Source organism: Eptatretus burgeri, chromosome 8, assembly GCF_056783735.1.
Source record: "Eptatretus burgeri isolate ZD-2024b chromosome 8, Ebu_testis_v1, whole genome shotgun sequence".
In the NCBI taxonomy this organism is placed as follows: Eukaryota; Metazoa; Chordata; class Myxini; order Myxiniformes; family Myxinidae; genus Eptatretus; species Eptatretus burgeri.
Window position 1 is genome coordinate 11,507,774 of NC_140968.1, and position 5,000 is coordinate 11,512,773.

At 47.7% G+C, this 5,000-nt stretch overlaps 1 protein-coding gene and 1 long non-coding RNA gene across 7 annotated transcripts in view; one reads left to right on the forward strand and one right to left on the reverse strand.

Moving 5' to 3' along the window:
• The window catches only part of MYO15A (myosin XVA), a 374,107-nt gene that overhangs the window by 311,857 nt on the left and 57,250 nt on the right, over window positions 1-5,000 (reverse strand). The window lies entirely within an intron of this gene.
• LOC147021096 (uncharacterized) overlaps window positions 1-5,000 on the forward strand; it is a 9,345-nt gene that overhangs the window by 1,925 nt on the left and 2,420 nt on the right. Inside the window, exon 2 of the long non-coding RNA XR_015060711.1 lies at window positions 4,544-5,000. This exon is cut by the window's right edge and continues 2,420 nt beyond it. This is a non-coding gene — a long non-coding RNA (uncharacterized LOC147021096). The remainder of the gene's footprint in view (window positions 1-4,543) is intronic.

Genomic DNA, 5,000 nt, shown 5'->3' on the forward strand with positions numbered 1-5,000 from the left:
AGATCTATGAAACAAAGCAACGCCAGGGGAGCGCGCGACTGAATTCATGCATAGATTAGTGCAGGCATTCTTGCAATATGGGGGTTTCCAAGTTGAACAAGAAATACCACAACGAGCGTTGACGAACTTCCTAATGGAAGGACTCAGACCTCAGATTAAGAAGCAGTTAAAGTATGTAATGCTCGGCTGGCAGGCAAGACCAGCAACTGAGATTTGTACAGCTGCCGACCAATGTTCATCCCGGTCAGAAGAAAAGGAGAGCGCGAAAACAAAAATTAAAGAGGAGGTGTTCCAAATGGTATTATTAGACAAAGTGGCAGAGCAAAGGAAGAATAAAGATTGGAGAAAGTGGGAGCTAGAGGAAGATGACACAGACTCAGAAGACGAAGAAACGGCTAGACAGTGGGATCGCCGAATGAGAATCCAACAAAGGCCCCGCCGGCGGCACCGAGAAGAGGGAAACCCAAGAAACAGGTAGGGAAAGGTCAAGGTTGGACACGATCGCCTCTACAAACACGCTCAAAAACTGCAGCAGGCCAAAACCGAGCACAACCAACAGCGCCACCGCAGGAATGCTTCCAGTGCGGGAAGGAAGGGCATTGGCGAAGGAATTGCCCTCAAGGACAGCCGGGGTTTCAAGACGGTGGATCAAGACGGCTGCAGGGTCGTAAGTCATATTGACACACCGCTGGTGGACCCGTGTTGCAGGGAGCTATGCTGACACTAACACCAACAGAGGAGCCGACCTTCACTCTGGATGTTTCGGGTAAGAAGCTTCCTTTCCTAGTCGACACGGGAGCCACCCATTCCACTATCGCAGCGAAGGAACTGCCAGGAGTTGAAAAATCAAACACCGAAGTACAAATAGTAGGATTAGGGGGTAAGGTACAGACTTTAAAAGCAACAACACAATTACCAGTACGGTGCGGACCTTTGCAAGAGAAACATGCTTTCCTTCTCACAACCACTACGCCAGTTAATCTGCTAGGTAGAGATTTGTTGTGTAAACTAGGATGCACGATAGCATGTACAAAGGGAGGGGTTTATGTTGATATTCCCAGGGACAAGACACATTTGGCAATGATGATCCTGATGACACCGCATCCGATTGTTTATTGGTGGAGACTGCCGGAGGAACCAATTAGAAATGCTTGGTCATGCCTAAACCTTATCTCAGACGAAAATAAGGAAATGCAAACGTGGTTAGACAATGCACAAGTGACAATGCACACATACTATAACCCTCCACATTGTACAATCTATTATGATGCGGGAGGGGATGACATTGAATTTGCGGAGAAAATTGCTCCGCACTTGGAAACACGTAATGATTTATTGCTTTGCCGCCTAATGGTTGGTAAGGAAGGTGTCGCAATGGAGGTTAAGCTCACAGACGAGCAAAGGCAGTTGACAAAGTATCCGCCGGGAGTAACCTCACATACAACAATGACTACAGCAAAGGGATATCACCCAAAGGATTTGGGATTTATGGTTTACCGCCTACAGGAGGCAGCAGTGAGCTGCACAGAAACAATAGTGCACTGGGAAGTGCATAAGTTGAAGAATAACGAAGGATGGATCTGTGACCTTATGGAAAAAGAAATACACGGACTGGTGGAAGAGGTTAATTTACCACCAAAGCGGGAAAAGGCATTGGAAATGATGAACACGATAGAAAAGGTGGAAAATCTGATGGGAGAGGTCCCACCACAATTGTGGACAAAACATGATAATGATGTGGGTCGAATCATTGGGGCAACGCCTCTAGTGGTTAAACTCAAACCAGGAATGCCTTTGCCAAATGTGCGCCAGTACCCTCTCCGTAAAGAGGCAGAGGCTGGCATTGCACCCGTAATCAAATCCTTGAAGGAACAGGGTATAATTGTGGAAACTACAAGTCCGTGTAACACACCTATATTGCCAGTGAAAAAACCACAGAAAGATAAATGGAGATTTGTCCAAGATTTGCGAGAAGTGAATGAGATAATCCAAGGTGTTCACCCCGTGGTACCTAGTGCAGAGGGACTGATAACATCTATTCCCGCTAACTCCACTCATTTCTCAGTCATCGATCTATGCTCTGCGTTTTTAGTGTACCCATCGATAAGGAATCGCAGTTTTTATTTGCCTTTACGTACAAAGGCCGTCAGTACACATGGACTGTATTGCCCCAGGGGTTCGCAGACAGTCCAACTTTATTCTCGCGGGCTCTACACAAAGATCTAGAAGATGTTGTTTTCAAAAGTAATTCAGTCCTGCTACAGTATGTGGATGACCTGCTAATTTGCTCCCCAAATAAAGCAGCGTGTACAAACGATACGCTGCAGCTGCTACGGGCGTTAGCAACAAAAGGCCACAAGGTAAACAAAGACAAACTGCAAATGGTCCAAGAAAGGGTCAAGTATCTGGGACACTACATCTCCCACGGAAAGAGGGAGTTGGACAAAGGGAGGATAACCTCGATCACGGAGGTCCCCCGCCCTCGCACGAAGAAGGAGATGATGCGATTCCTAGGTATGGCAACTTACTGTAGACAATGGGTTGTTGATTATGCAATCCTAACCAAGGAACTGTATGTTGTGGTCGGGAGAAACCAGCCACATAAAATCGTGTGGAATGAGCAGATGGGGGAATGCTTTACAAAATTAAAAGCAGCACTTTCGGTGGCTCCCGCTCTGGGGCTACCGGATTATGACAAAACGTTCTTCCTTTACTCTCATGAAACAAAGGGATTTGCACAGGCTGTGCTAACACAATCGCACGGTGACCACCAACGACCAATCGCATACTTCAGTCGAAGGCTGGACCCGGTCGAACGCGGCCTACCTTTTTGTTTACAAGCAGTGGCTGCAGCCAGTTATGCAGTAAAACGCACGGCGGAAATTGTAATGGGGCACCCGCTGGTTTTAAGGGTTCCCCACTGTGTTGCGGCTTTGCTTACACAAAAACAAACACAGCATTTAACCAATACACGTCTGATGCAGTATGAGACGACTCTCCTACACCAACCGAACCTACAGATTGAAAGATGCAACGTCCTTAATCCAGCCTCTTTGCTGCCAACGGAGGACGACGGCGACCCACACGATTGCACGGAGGCGATCCAGGAAGTATCCACTGTACGCCCGGATCTAAAGGATCAACCACTAGAGCGACCGGACCTCACCTTGTTTGTTGATGGTTCGGCATACCGAGGACTAGATGGCTCGGGGCATGCAGGATACGCTGTGTGTACGATTGACGAATTAATGGAAGCGTCCCGTCTGCCTTCTCATTTCTCCGCCCAGCAGGCGGAATTGTGTGCCCTTATCAGGGCCTGCGAGCTGTCTGCCGATTCCGTGGTGAACATATATACTGACTCTAGCTATGCTTTTGGTGTTGTACATGACAAAGGTGCAATATGGAAAATGAGAGGGTTTCTTACCTCAGCAGGAACACCAATAAAGAATGGCAGTTTGGTGTCCGAGCTGTTGACAAGCATTACACTGCCAGCGGAAATTGCAGTCATTAAATGCCGTGCACACCAGAAACTGACAACTGACATTGACAAAGGTAATAATAAAGCAGACAAAGCTGCAAAAGAGGCGGCTAGTCTGCCTTTGCCTTCGATAATGCAGGCACGATTGGCGAAAGAGCAAATCAAGCTGCACCAATACAGCTTGCCAGACATTATTGCAATTCAAGCTGCTGCAACACAGAAGGACCATGATAAGTGGCAAGCAGCGGGAGGAGTAGCGGATGACAATGGACTTTGGTCAAACAAGGGGAAGGTAATAGCACCTGTTGAAATCCTTCCATGGCTTGCACGCATGGCCCATTTGAATGGACATGTGTGCAAGAGGGGACTGTGAGACAAGTACAAGAATCATGGTATGCCCCAGGAATTGGGAAAATAGCAGAAGGGGTCTGTAAAACTTGCCAGATATGTCAACAACACAACCAACACAAAATTGATAAGATAGGGCAGCCGGGAGCCCACCCGCCCCCATGGGGTCCTTTTGTGCACCTACAAATAGACTTTATAAATATGCCACCATCATGCGGATATGGAAATGTCTTGGTAGTGGTAGACATGTTCACCAAATGGGTAGAGGCATACCCATGTACAAAGGCAGATGCTGCCACCGTTGTGAAGCACTTGTTAAAAAGCTTCTTCTGCCGATTCGGCATCCCTCACAAAATATCACATGATCAAGGGGGGCACTTTACGGGGGAACTAACACAGGCAGCGTGTAAAGCACTGGGAATAAAACAGGCATTTCACTGTGTTTATCATCCAGAGTCAGCAGGCGCCGTGGAAAGGCAGAACGGTATCCTAAAGAACAAGCTGGCGAAACTAACAACGGAAACAGGGTTGAAGTGGCCAGATGCATTACCCTTGGCACTAATGAGCATGCGATCCACAGTGAACCGGAAGACAGGGTTATCCCCTCATGAAATACTAATGGGAAGGCCGATGCGACTTCCCGTAACTGCCCCCACCGACATAAACAAATTGAGTATTGCAATGATGGATGAAAACATGCTGACATTCTGTAAACAGCTCTCCAGGATCGCGAGGACGATACACACGAGAGTGAAGGAGGCCTTACCCGAGCCGGTGGAAAGGCCGTATCACACCTTCCAGCCAGGAGACTACGTACTGATAAAGCACTTTACAAGGAAAACGGCCTTGGAACCACGGTGGAAGGGACCGTTTCAGGTATTGCTGACCACCCCAACCGCCGTAAAGTGCGAAGGTAAGCCTGCTTGGATACACTTTTCACACTGCAAACTTGCCATCTCAGCAGAGGAGGAGGCTGTGCAAGAATGAACCCATTACAGCAAATCCTAGTTGCCATAATTGCCTCATGGATGGGAAGCTGGGAAGTGGAAGGGCAAATTGATAACTGGACAATCCAACCCATCCAACAGAGGGGGAAAAGAGCAATTGGGAACCACACTGAACATTTACACGAGTTGGGAGTACATGGGATAAATACATTCTTACTTTTGTCGCA